Below are 14,042 nucleotides of genomic sequence, written 5' to 3'. Positions count from 1 at the left end.
GTTTAGCTTAGGATTATATTTGTTTGAGTAAGTTATCAGTAATGGGTTGTTTGTTTGATGATATGTGTTAGTTCAAGTTGGGTTTTTGTTAATACCACATTAGTTTATGGTCATATGCAGTCATGATTAATTAATGGTTATTTAGTGAGTTTAGGCTAGTAAGAATCTGATCTTGTTTGTTTAAGTCCATCAATGAAAGTAATCTCTCCTTCACCTGTTTGTCTTTGTTTAAGTATGGTTGACAAGGTACTGTGAATATGAATGATTGGAGTTTAAGTCTAGGATAATGTGGATTTTGGATTTAAAATTTGCAACCTGATGTGGTTATCAACAATAGATTTGGAGGATGCATCCCAAAAAAATGGAATAACATGGGGGAGGTATAAAGTTTTGTTTGCTTGTTTAATTTCAACTTGAATATCTATGTATGATCACTGAAATGTTTTAAAACTTGTCTGGTCTGATGGTCTGGGTTAAGTTTGAGTTGCATTATGTCATTTAGATGTGGTTGGATACGGAGGATCAATTATGAGTGAGTCTAGCTACGATTGGATTACCTTTGTTCAAATTCTGTTCCATTAAGTTTGTTATCCTATTTCATCTGTGTCAAAGCTTGAAGGGAGGGTGTCGTTGTTACAGTACATCTGAGGTTTTGAGTTTGTTGGGTCCTTTCTGGGTTCATCTTCACTTTGCATTGGTCTAGGATGAGGAATGAGGTATAAAGGGTCTAGTATCATTACACCTCCTAAGCCTTACCTTGGTTATTTAAGGTCTGTCTAGTATGCATATGAGGTCCTAGGTTGATTTTACTACTCTTTTTATATATTTATCAAAATACTCTACTCTGAGTTGATTGGGGAATATAATGCGCAGGGCATGATGCTGTGAGTTAGCATTTTTATATGGTCTACTCTCTTCCATTATTTGATCATTGATCTAAATTTGGGCTGTCCTATCATATCATGCACATTTGAGTTTGATCCTTATCCAGTTAACTAATTGATTAATGCATGCTTTGTGTGACTGATTGAGTTGCTGATTTCTTTTATATGTTCCATGAGTAAGACTAGCTAGAATCTAAGTAAACTCTGTGGGATACCAAACATGAATCATCAGCTGATTGTTTGCCTTCTTGATGTGTTGACGGGATTGATTGACTTAGGTAAATCTTTGATCATGCTTGTAACTTGAGTACTAGACTTTAAAGGGTTAAGTAGGGCTTAATAATTTAACTATGGCATACTTCTGATAGTGATAAGTTGCTCTAAACTTCCCAAGTCTCTTAGTGTTGTCACTAAGGTATGAGGAAGAGGTCATGAAAGGGGGAGAGGTCTTGGGAGAGTAAAAGCTAAGCCTGGGCATGAACTAGAGGTGGTGACCAAAGGAACCTAGGATCCCTTTTTACTGAAAGGAGATTCAGGAAAAGGAGATGGGGAGGTGATGACCCTACCCTGTCCTGCTACCCTTTTAGGACCCTGAGGCTCCTTCCTTTTTTTTTTTTTTTTTTGAACTTTTTCTCATGGTCCTGGGACACACAAGGACCTCAAGTGGATTAGGAAAGCTTAGCTATATCTTGGAAAGGGATACACCTAGAGCTAAATAACATCTTGCTAGCTGATGTGCCATGAAACTATGGCACATTCAACACTTCTTGGATATAAGTTTGACTTGTTTTTGAGCAAGTCTTGGTCTTTTTGATGTTTTTGTGTTATGTTGCAGGTATTTAACGTGTATTGGGTGCAAGTCATGGAAATGTCTTAAATAAAGATTCAAGAAAGATAAATACCCGAAGCTTGGATTTTACGGAGCAAAAGACAGACCGTACAATATTTACGATCTGTCAATTCAACCGTAGATCAATGACAGAAAGGCCTCAGACCTGAAGGAGGAATTCACGGCATAAAGTACAGACCGTACATTATTTACGGTCCGTAAATCCCACTGTAGATCAGTTCCAGCAAGGTCTCAAATGAAAGAAGGATGTACGGACCAGTTATACGGATCGTAAAATATTTACGGTCCGTAAAAGGGGAGCGTATATCTAGGCAATAGAAGAAGAATTTACGGATAGTATTTGCAGATTCTACGGACTGTATTATATTTACGGTCCGTACATTGGTCCGTCGGGGGCAATTTTGTCAAACGTGTTTTTCACGACTTAGACTCTTATAAATACCTGATGTAGGTTTCTTGTAGGCTACAATGCACCAGATTTCAATTTTATTTCCTTTGTATTGAATACTCATAGTTTTTGAAGTCTTTTGGGATTACAAACAATTGCAATTATTTTCTCTTCAATTCCAATCAATCATTCGTAAGCATTATGATCTCAATTATTTATTATTGTTGTTCTTCTTCTTCTATGAGTAGCTAAATTTTTTTACTAAGGTTGTGAACCCAAGGATGGGTGTTTTGTGATTGGGATTATGATTGATATATGCATAATGGATTGTTAGGGTTTATTTGTTCTTCGTTTTCATCATATAGTTAGTGGTTGCAAAAATTAGCTAACGTCATAAACTTTGATTTATTTGTGAAAATAACTAGGGTTTGGTAAGAACAAATAACAAGAACACAAGGCTTTAAACCTTGTTTAATAAATTCACTTAGAAATAAGAGAAATTTACTTGGCATAATTAACCGTTCTTCATGCGTACTTTCTTATCTTTGAAAAAAGCATAGAAAGAAATAATCTTTTCTTATTGAGAAATAGTCTAGATTCACTTAGAGGCTAAGTGCATCCATACAAATGATCCATTAGAAGTATATCAAGAGCGATAACTATGATCATACACTTTCTCCGACGGGGAGACAACCTTGGTTCTTTTTAAGCATATATTTACAACTCTAAATATCTAGTCACTTTAAATTAGTCCACAAACCAAAACTCCTATAAAACCCTTTTTCTGGAATACACCAGAACAGCAAGATTAGTATAATACTTATTCAGTAAACTTTTCACACCATATTCTCTGTGAGATTCGACCCCAACCTTGTTTGAATTTGACATTGTCTGCTTTTCGCTACTAAAAGGTGTAATTTGAGCGTATCACTAGCCTCTGAAAAGCTTAAGTCATGTATTTTCACTATGTCTTCTAAAAAGGATTTTAAGCTGAGGTGATTGGTTGTCTGTGCTATGTTATTTAAGTTAGGTGTCTGTTAAGAAAGCAGGATTAGGGAATGTACTAATAATGACCTAAGTCCATACCATTGAGGGACTGAGTAATGATCTTAATGTTGGTTTCCTACTTTTACTTATGATCATGTACCTCCTGTTTTCTTTACCCTGTGCATCTGCGCCTTCTTTTCTCAAAACTTGCTTTTTTGTGATATTGATTGAGTCTGTGATTGTGAGAACCTAATTATGCTATAAACCTCTTCTTAGAGACTTGTTCAGATTAGCTATTGGGGGGGGGGGGGGGGGGATCATTATTAGGAACTAAGGCTTATCCAAGATCTCTTGACTGATTGCTTAGATAATATCTTTTTGTAATCTATCTCACTGTTACGGGTAGACTAAGCCACATGGCATAGAGGATCCTTTTAAAGAGTGCCTTAGAGAGAGGATCAAAGGGGAGGGGCAGGCATAGCTTGGTCCATAAAACCTTTCCTCCACATAAAAGGCACCATGGCACTTCTATAAGCCTATGGAGGCACATGCTTATTACATGGATGCCTTATGATCTTACAGATTTTACCATTAGATCAATGGGGGCACAGGTTGGAACCAAATTTATTTTGCCACAATGACTTACTAAAACTGGGTGATAAATCTGTGTATATAATTGACTGTTTTAGATACAAAAAGGGTAGCTTAATTGGAGTAACTTCTAAACCATAAGCTGAGTCATTAAAAGACCATTAAAACCATTTGAAGCTTCTCCTTGAATAAGCATAACTGGTCTCTGTCCCTTTCCTCATGGTCTGAACTATAGTGCACACAAACTCTATATGCCTGTCTGTGTATTTCCTCCTCCTGTGAGGTTTGACTAAGATTTAAAAGCTGCCTCTGTGCTGCCTTTGAATATTGAAGTTGCTTACATCCTGATTAGCTTGTATTGTACTTGACTGTTTTGAATTATGGTTTCTACATTCTACATTGGGTCCTTTTGATTGATATGGACAACCCTTTCCTATGGCCCTTCATTATTTGTGAATATGCCTTTTCTATCTGGCAGTGTCTAACAATGTGAGCAATGAAGTTGTCTGGGTGAACTTTAGTACCTATTCCGTAAAATGCCAGAAATTAGAGTCTATACTAACCTATGAGAATAGCTCACAAGATGCTTAGCTGATTAGTTTGGACTTGAATGTGTATTAATTTAGGTTTGATATACCTTGGTTAGGAAATTTGAAAAGAGTTAGGAGGGTAAGGGTAATGGAAGGGACATACAAGGAGTATACTATCTGATTTACTATAGATATATATGGAGGGGTTCAGGGGAGATGGAAAAATAGAGGACCTTTAAATTTCAGACCTTTAAAGAAACACTGGTTTAATCAAATGATTCCTTGGGCCATGGGCTTTAGGGATAGGGACTTAGAGACTAGATACATAGGGCATGTACAGGTTAGTGAAAAATAGGAAGGGTATACATATGATATACACTTGATATACACCTCATATGGGTATATCATGGTTTTATGAAGTATACATGACTAAACATGTCAGTCATATACAGGGCATATACAAATGGAAAAAAGGGATAGAAACGGCACCTAGGCCTCAACTCTTAATCTTATCTCCCTCTAGCAGGCAGTTAGGCTTGGCCCAATTCAGACTCAGCTAAAAGAAAAATGTAGACTAGACTTCACCTAGTCCCAAGGGGAGGGGATGAAGGAGACAGTAATTTTTTGGTCCTTCTTGTGATTAAGTTTTTCCCTTTTGGAGTTATTTTGTTATCTTATATAATCATATTGTAATATCTATTTGGTCCCCCGACTATGGCCTTGAGTTTTTTTCAGTATTGTTTGTAAATTAAATTATTTCCACATGTGGTGATACTTGTGCAAAATTATGGGACTTCGATTTTTTTTTCTTTGGCACTACTGGTCTGGGAGTCAAGGTGATTTGGGAATAGGTCTTAGCCATTCCCCGATGTCCAGCCATGCCTGGGGTTCATGAAACCCCTTGGATCTTGTACGACGTCGGGAATACGGGTGGTGACAGCAGTTTTCCCTCTGTGTTGTGAAGGTCTCGACCAGTAAAACCAACAACACAATCAAATGCCATAATTATGTAACTTGCAAGAGTTTGATATATATGTGCATTGTTACACATGTGATAAGTTCAGAAAATCATAAACTAACCGGCTTTCTTTTTCGTTTTCCCCGTCACCACATGACCACTCGGGTCAACATCAGCCTGCCTATTGGGCCTCAGGCCCAATAAGGAAAATTCTTTCTCCGAAGATATCGAGTCCACAAAGATAGAATTGAGTAGCTTGGCACATAAAAGGCCTAGCCATAGGTGAAAATTGCCAACTAGGGGCTTGGTACGCCCCTAGTCTTTCTCTCTCCTTTATTTTGTTTCCTTTTTCCTCATTTGAGCTTTGTGTGTATTTGTACAAAACTTGTAAAAACTCATATCATAGAGGAATCCTTATTGTATGAACTAGTAGTCTTAGGAAAACGGTACTTATGCCATTTAGATTGACTTTAAGTCCCCAAAACCATTTTTTTCAAAACCCGGACTTAGCATAACAATTTGGTCAAAAATCAAATGGATAATCAGCCAAACTTTAACACAGGCTAACAAGAATAAAAGGCTTTTTCAAATCAAAAAGTTGTAAATGTCATTTTGTTTTAAAGTGAAACAGACTAGTTTTTAAACAAAGCACACACATTTTATAAAATTGAACTAAGTTTTCAGCTACAAACCAAGAATAAGGATAAAATTGTTTTGGACCTGATCCAAATAACAAATCAAGCAAACGTTTTTGGGCTGAAAAATCCCACCGACCTCCTCTCTTTTTTTCCTGAAAATAATGAGGACCCATAATGGGCCGACCACAACCTAATAAGTAATAAAAAGACTTTTGGACTGAAGCCCACTTAGAAGTAAAAAGGGTTGGTGACATTAAGCTTTTAAAACAAAGTTTCACACATGAGTTTATTTGGGCTAAGCCCAGAAAATGGACTGGCCCTTTAATGGAAAATTATAATTTTGGCTATGAACCCGAGACCAATTTTTAAACTTATAAAGGACGTACATTCTTTAAATAAGCTTCAAACCAAAACATTCGTATATACAGGTTCTTGGATAATGCGCTCCAAACATATTAAACGGGTCGACCCAAACAATGTATGAGTTAAGAATGGACAAAATTATGTACTTAAACCGTGACAATTTTATATTCTCTAATAAACGACATATATAAAAGGATGACAGCTTTTGTACTCTCTTTACAAACAAAATATACCACCCTTATATATAAAGGGAGACTATTTCACCCGGATATTGTAAATCCAAATCTAAGTACCCTATATATAAAGGGAACATGTTCAAACTTTTTTTTTTTTACAAAAAATGATATGCAAATGACAAAGATTTTTTTTTTTGCGGGAATAAACACTAAACAAACAGTTCATGCAAGTACTCATACATTGAAATTCAAAGGTTAATCATATAGTACGGATCCTTAATACTGGGGTGCCTAATACCTTCCCCAGGGGATCATCAGAACCCTTACTTGGAACTCTGGATTACGTAGGATTTTTCACGGTATTTGAATAAACCCGTCACCCTCATTTTTCCTAATTTCCTAAAAATTAGGTGGTAACTCTTTTCAAACAAAGTACGAAAGAGCACCAACAAGTTCGTAGTAGCTTTTATGCACCCGCGTATATGCGAACAGTTACAGATGGCGACTCCACTGGGGACTTAAAGGTTCTAACCATTAGGATTCCAATATAATATGAGTATATTTGCCATAACTTTTTATGTGTTTACTTTCCCGCAATTATTAACTGGCATTGCATGCATATCATAACTCCGCCACTCCTGGCATTTATTTTATGCTGTGTTCCAAAGGCGACTTCGTGGAGCACGCGGTCATTCCTTCAGTATAAAAACAAAACATTTATTTTGTAACCATTGTGAGGCAGGGTTGGTTCACGGTCGTTTAATAGCCCTAACTGTTTAGCCTCAGTTGTCCACTCGGGTTCCCGGTCTTTTGTGAAAATCCCACTATAGTGAAAACAAGGATAGAGCTAAGACAAATCCCTACTAAACTAGAGCATTTATACACGAGCCTCGGGTATCTCAGATCTACCTAAAGCTCATTAAGAAAGACTACCCTGTGTTCGGACGGTCTATGACCCGAAAAACACCGTATCTCATTTATGTGCTATGTGGAAGCAAATTATTCCTATCCGATGAACCAATGCTCCTATGGGGATGGGGGAAACTTAACCGTGTTTTGTTTTGCAGATAGAGTGGAGAATCAATTTTGACATAGACACCGAGGCTCCAGAGTTGCTAAGAGCTTGGTATGAATGGGTGGGTGACGCCCATCAGAGAACAATTAGCTACACATTAGGACACTTACCCTCTATCATGACCATGAAGGGTAGCCCGGAGCTGATAGAGGTATTGGCATGGTATTGGGATGATAAGGAAATGCTATTCCATTTCGGTGATATTGAGATGACTCCAACCCTTGAAGAAATTAGGGATGCCATAGACAACAATGGAACCTGTCTAAGGAGGCGACAGAAGCCAAATCACAATCTGTTTTTTCCAAAAAGGCACCTTCGACCAAATCACAAAGTTTCTTACGTTAACTGAGGCATCCTGGGCACAAGGACCCACCGTTACCTTTAGGGATCTATACTCTATATCAAAGGGAATTCAAGAGTCGAGAAGAATGGGAAACTGTTAGGCCTCTAGCCTTCGCCATAGCCTTGTTAGGCACCATGGTGTTTCCACAGGACGGATCATTGACCATAGACACCCGGGTGATTTACCTGGCCCATGTAATCTTCCACGGCATAACTAAGGACAAAGAAACAAGATATTTTGACTGGGCCCCCATCATCTTGGTCGACATCTTCCGAGTTCTATAAAAATATCGAAACCATTTTAGATACTTCCAGGGATGTAATCTGTTGTTGCAATGGTGGATTATCAAACATATCAACATGGCCAAGGAGGCTCAGGGTTATAATCGACGGAACAGGGTGGACCGCCTCGTAGACTACTGCCCGACTCTCAAGTTTATGTCCAAAAATGCTTGGATTGATTTCTTCGCCGACTTGACTGAAGATCGGATCCATTGGAGGTTTCCTGACTTTATATTCGAGAGTATGGTAGTTCGAGGCAAGAATTGCCCCTTTGTGCCACTAGCTGGGGTTTGAGGCATCCGTCCTTATTATCCATCCTGGGTTTTGAGGTAGTTCGGTATGAGGCAAGTGATACCTCAGGTAGGGAACCCCGAGCAGTTCATCATTGAGCACACAGAACAGAAAATCAGGAACGCCGGTATAATTCTCAGGGAATGGAATGGCCGCGTGAGTTGGGGCCCAAATACTTTAGCTCCAGATAGGTTCGAAGTAGGATATGACCCAGGGTGTTATGCGTGGCTACTGGGACACTAGGCTCGTGCACTTACACCAGGGCCCGTACCTCCCCAGGAAGCCCAAGTGATTGTCAAGATGGAGCTATATCAGGCACGCCTTTGCATTCAAAGCACCCTTCGCAGGGCCAAGAAGGCCAGGACAAGCCAAGCCTCGACATTAGCCGCTTGAGGACTTCTCCGATTAAGGCTATTGTTATTATAAGCCCCATGTCGACTTTGTCATCACTTTTGTAATCCCATCGGGGAAGATATTATTATTATTATTATTTATTAAATAATGATGATTTTTTCAGGGCAATGGTTCACCTTCACAAATGGCACTTACATGCTTCAAACGATTAAGAAAGCCTTAACTCAAAAGGCCGTAGGAACGCGATTAGTATAAATGTTCGCAAATTACATGCTTGCTTGCTACATGTTTCACATGCCTATTTGCTATGTGTGTGATCATATGTTAAAGCTTGAGTACGATTTGTCCGATAATCTATATTACATACCGAAAAAAAAACCACGAGGCTTACGACTTATCCGCATTTATCTCCACTAAAGGTTGACTCACGATGGCGAATCAAGGAGGGCAGGAAGAGCGGACTTTGGGGGAGACGGTCGAGATGCTGCGGGATAAGATGCTGCAGATGGAAAAACACCTCCAGGAAATAGGAAAGAAAATTGAGGAGGTAGACGGATTACTGGGCATGGTTGGGAACCTGCCAGAAGGCATACCCTAAGAGCAATACTATGAAATGTCCCTAAAGAGGTAAGGGAATTGGTGCTAAACTACATACCACTAGAGAGAAGGCCTGTGGCACCCAGAGAAAGAACCCCATAGGGGACAAATGGGGAGCAAGGAACTAGGTCGAATCCGTGGGTGTTTACATCGGACCCACAATAAAAACAGAACCCCAAGAAAAGGATCGCAAGCCCATTGGAGAAGAAGAGTCGGAGGAGGAAGAAGAAGAACCGAAGGAGGAAGAAGAAGAACCAGAGGATGAAGAGGAAGTGCCTCGGGACGTGGAAGAAACAGAGCCTATTGACATAGGGGCCGAAGGAGGGGAGAACCCATTTGATATGTTTCCCAAGTTTCAAAGGAATAATGCGGATGACGAATCCAGGTATTATGTCCCGACTGAGAAGGGAACGACTTTCTATGCACCTTCGCCCATGCTGATGCCTGCTGCCCCTACTATGGCATCAGAGAACTTTAGAAGGGAAAATCTTCCCACACCCGCACTGTGGAGCTTATCCTTCAGAGTCCGATCCTCTCCATTCGGAGTCGCTCATTTGCCCGTCACTTGCAAGGAATTGTTCAGAAAAATGATGGCCGCTGGGATGCATTGTACCACTAGGGCTAGGCTACCGGTTCCTAATTTGGTATATGCCTACAAAAGATACCTGTACCACCTTGATCAGGCAGGTCATACCTTGAATGAGTGTTTGGCGTTGAGGAAAAGGATTGTTAGTTTGATTGACGACAAGATCATCAGGACTTTTTAGGGGCTGCATACCTTGTTGGTCCATGACCCTATTATCCTAGGAGAGGGAGTTACCCCCGAGACTCAAGTTTGGCGGTACAATTTCATGATTTTGGAGGAATCATACGCTCGCCTTTTCTGGACTTTGGCCTCGCTGAACAAGCTCAGACCCGTAGAGCATATCTACGCCCGCACCATTAGGGCCCAACAGAAACACGTTCTGCTTATACCATACTGGAGCCAGGGGACATGATATTGAAGAGTGCCATACCTTTAAAATTGAGCTCGAAAATATGGCCATAACCGGATAGATCTTAGTTCTAATCCCACCGTGGTTTTGAGGAGAGATCGACATGAGAGAGCAAGTTCGTAAGGACAACGACTTGCAGAACTATACTTTGGGTAGGTATTAGGTTTCCCCCTCTTGTACACAAATGTTACCCCCACCTTCATAAATTTAAAAGAACCGCGCCGACCTGACGTCCCTATGGAGGGATACGTGGTAAGTCCTAGCTGGGCCTAGTCCAGGGATGTCTGTAGTTAGGATTGGCCAAAGGATATTTCGGAAGAAATGAGACACCCAAGACTCACAGGAGGCAGCATCCTAGGAGGATGTGATTGCAACATTGTTAACTACCGTCGCCACTCTCCAAGAAAAGGTAGCCAGATGGGAAACGGCCGATGTTGAGAAGAATACCTCCACCGAAGGAAGGAGGCCCCCTCATCCCTTCCTTTAGTTGAGCTCTCCAGTACCCGACCACTTTCCTGTCTACCCACTGGGAACCATGCCACCTTCACTAACACCGCCAATCCAAACTATGTTGGCCCCTCTTACTGTACCCCACCACCACTTAAGAACGCCTAAGTTCCAGGAACCACCCACTCAGTCCCTTCGTACCAGATCTCTCAACCGGTATTCTTCAACTCGGCAAGACAAGCACGCGCACCATCCCCACAGGCTGGGAAACCACCACCATCCCATTTAACCATCCCACTCACCAAGTGTCCTTCTTCACTCCCAACATCCCAAACGAATCCTCCCCGGGACACAAGGAGTTAGATCATTACGAGAAAATGGAAAGGACTTGGAGGGCTGAACAAGACAGACGCGAGAAAGACATGGAGAGGAAGATGGAGAAGTTACTGGAAAAATCCAACAAGTCCACAAGAAAGGCCATAGGCCTAAGGTATGACGACTTGTGCATGCACCCGAATTTGGACATACCAGAAGGGTTCAAAATTCTAAAATCTGAAGTGTTCAACGGGATAAGGAATCCCAAGACACACCTCCGTTCATATTGCTACTGTAGCGTGTCATATTTTTTCCGATTCGCATTTGCACTTGACTCATTGAAAATTAAAAGTGTCCCGGGGAAGTACGGTTGTCAATGGTATCGGGAAAAAGAAAAAAACATACTTCCACGGAGTGGTACTCTAAATGGACTTATTTTTAGAGTCGTCACCAGATATTTAGGAAATTAGGAAAAACCAAGTCGAAAAGGGTTCATTTAAAATAATTATTTTATGATTATTTTAAAAGAAACCTAATCTACACAGAGTCTAGGTAAGAATTCTGGTGATCCCCCGGGAAAGGTGTTAGGCACCCCGGTATTAAGGATTCGCTCAATTGCGGTTTACCTACGGGTTCTAATAATATGTCCGCAAATAAATATTAGTCATTTATGCAAAAATAACACGTTTCAAAAATCAAAAGTGGTAGATTTTTGAAAAAAAATTGGGCGTTTGGGTGTCGGACTAGAACACTTAGGCTAATACCCGAAGGTTCTTAGCCTAAGTAGGACCCTACGTTAGTCCTCCAAAAATGGTTTTGAAAAAAAAGTGTTTTAAGTATAGAAAATATTTTTTATACAAAAAATATTTTTTGTATATAATATATAATTCTACCAAGTTATTTATACTAAATTATTTATATTAGGTTATCCAATTTTATTCCATACTTATGTTAATTAGTTTATAAAATTGGTTTAGGTAACTCTAATGAGCGGTTTAATCATATGGGTTCCAATATGAAATTTAAAGTGCATGTAATGATAATATAAAACATGAATTGTAAAGTTTTAAAGGAGTTGGGCCTACCAAGCCCAACAGAAAAAATGCGCATCAAAATTCTAAGGCCATTCCAAATCCCGCTCCAAATGCTTTGCTCGTCCATGATTTGTGTTTGACTCGACCTAATGAGGTTAGCGGGCCTTGTAGAAGCCTACCGACGGATTTCGGGGGGGGGGGGGGGAGGATACAAACGGGGTACACATATATTAGTACATACTCACAATTAAAATTTAAGTACAGGAAATTAAATTCCTAACTACTATTACAAAGACAACATTTAAATCAAATCTCAAACTGGGCTAGGCCCAGTGGTAAAGATAACCAGAAATGAAAAACTGCAGCCCGGTGACTATCACTAGCCCAAGTTCAACAAAATAGACTAAGCATATGTAATGGATGAAGCCTAGGCCCAACTAGAGCCCTATACTCCCTTTTCTTTTCCCATTTTTTTTCTAAGTGTTAAGCTCTCATATACACGATATACCCCTTGATATACCACTCATTTTTACTCCAAATTTTACTAAGTGTCTAAACAGCCCATATAGTAGAATATGCAGTGTATACTTAGGTGAAATGGGAGCAAAACCACCCTAACGAGGGGGCATACCCTCTATATTTTAAACTCAAATCTCATAGCAGTGATCACACAATCAAACCAGCATAAAACCTTATATAAAATCTCAAACCATGCAGGTTCTAACTTGAAAGAGTAGATGATCCAAAGATAGTTTATGAAGTGAGGTAATGATAGTCTAATGGCTTAATGAATGCCACAGGAGGACTTGACTAATGCAAGAGGAAAAAGATCAAGTAGTTTTCAAACAAGGCCAGTCATGTCAAGCATTACAACTTCTGAAATAGTTATCGTATAAACAAGAGAGAATAACACATCTTTTAGATAGTAAAGCAAGTAATATTGACAGTGGAGGGGGGTAATGGAGCAAGGTGGCACAAGATTAAGAGATGGGGAAGAAAGAAGGGAAAGAAACAAAGTACAGGCCATGATCATCACACTTGGAGTCCTAGTCCCAAAACTTTTAGTGGAAAATCATCAATTAAGAGGGGATAAAATGTTGAGCTACCCAATCAAGTACTCATTTAAGTGAACAGGAAGCTGAACAAATGCTAGAAACCCTTACTTACTACTGATCAAAGGGTCACAGAAATAGGTTTTAATATTTAAAGTCATCTTATGTTAACTTTAACTTAGAACAATCTAAGTAATAAGTAAATTCAGGGCATAGGTTTACAAATGATTCCCAAATTCCAAAATCCTAGTTTAGATTCAATCACAGGTCATAAAGTGTTTTAGTTAAATACAAAGATTATCTCATATAGGTAGTCACAATAGGAAGCATTGCCAGAATGATTCAATAAAACTCAAGTTATAATAAGTATCACAAGCTCTAAACACTTTAAGTAAACCATTCAAGGAAAGTTTGGTCATAAACAACCTTCCAAGAACTTAGCATGATTCAATAATTTCAAACAGAACCAAGGTACAGTCTGTAGCAAGCACACTACTAATTATGAGGCCAAAAATGGCTCAGTGCCCATATGGCAAACAAGGAAGGTACATCCTACTTCTCCTAGGTCAAATGACGGTGTATTCAGGAATAGTAAGAACAAACCACGAGTAGGGGACAGTGTATGCAAGTTCCAAGAACAATCACACAGAAAAAAAAGGAAATGAGGAACTGAATTATCACTATACTTAGTCTCAGACACCCTTTTAGGCTCAGTTTTAGTTCTATGCATCTTTAACTTCTATATGATCTAGCAGGCAAGGGTATTTAAAGTCTAATTCATCAAGGCAACCTCAGCAGGGGATGTTACACTGTAATCTGAACAAGTGATTGGCACCCACATAAGACCAAACAAGACTTAAACCATTCTAAATAGATCAATCAGAGAAGTTACA

The sequence above is a fragment of the Lycium barbarum genome, chromosome 10 (assembly GCF_019175385.1).
Source record: "Lycium barbarum isolate Lr01 chromosome 10, ASM1917538v2, whole genome shotgun sequence".
Taxonomy (NCBI): domain Eukaryota; kingdom Viridiplantae; phylum Streptophyta; class Magnoliopsida; order Solanales; family Solanaceae; genus Lycium; species Lycium barbarum.
Note: the sequence above shows the minus strand (reverse complement) of the source record.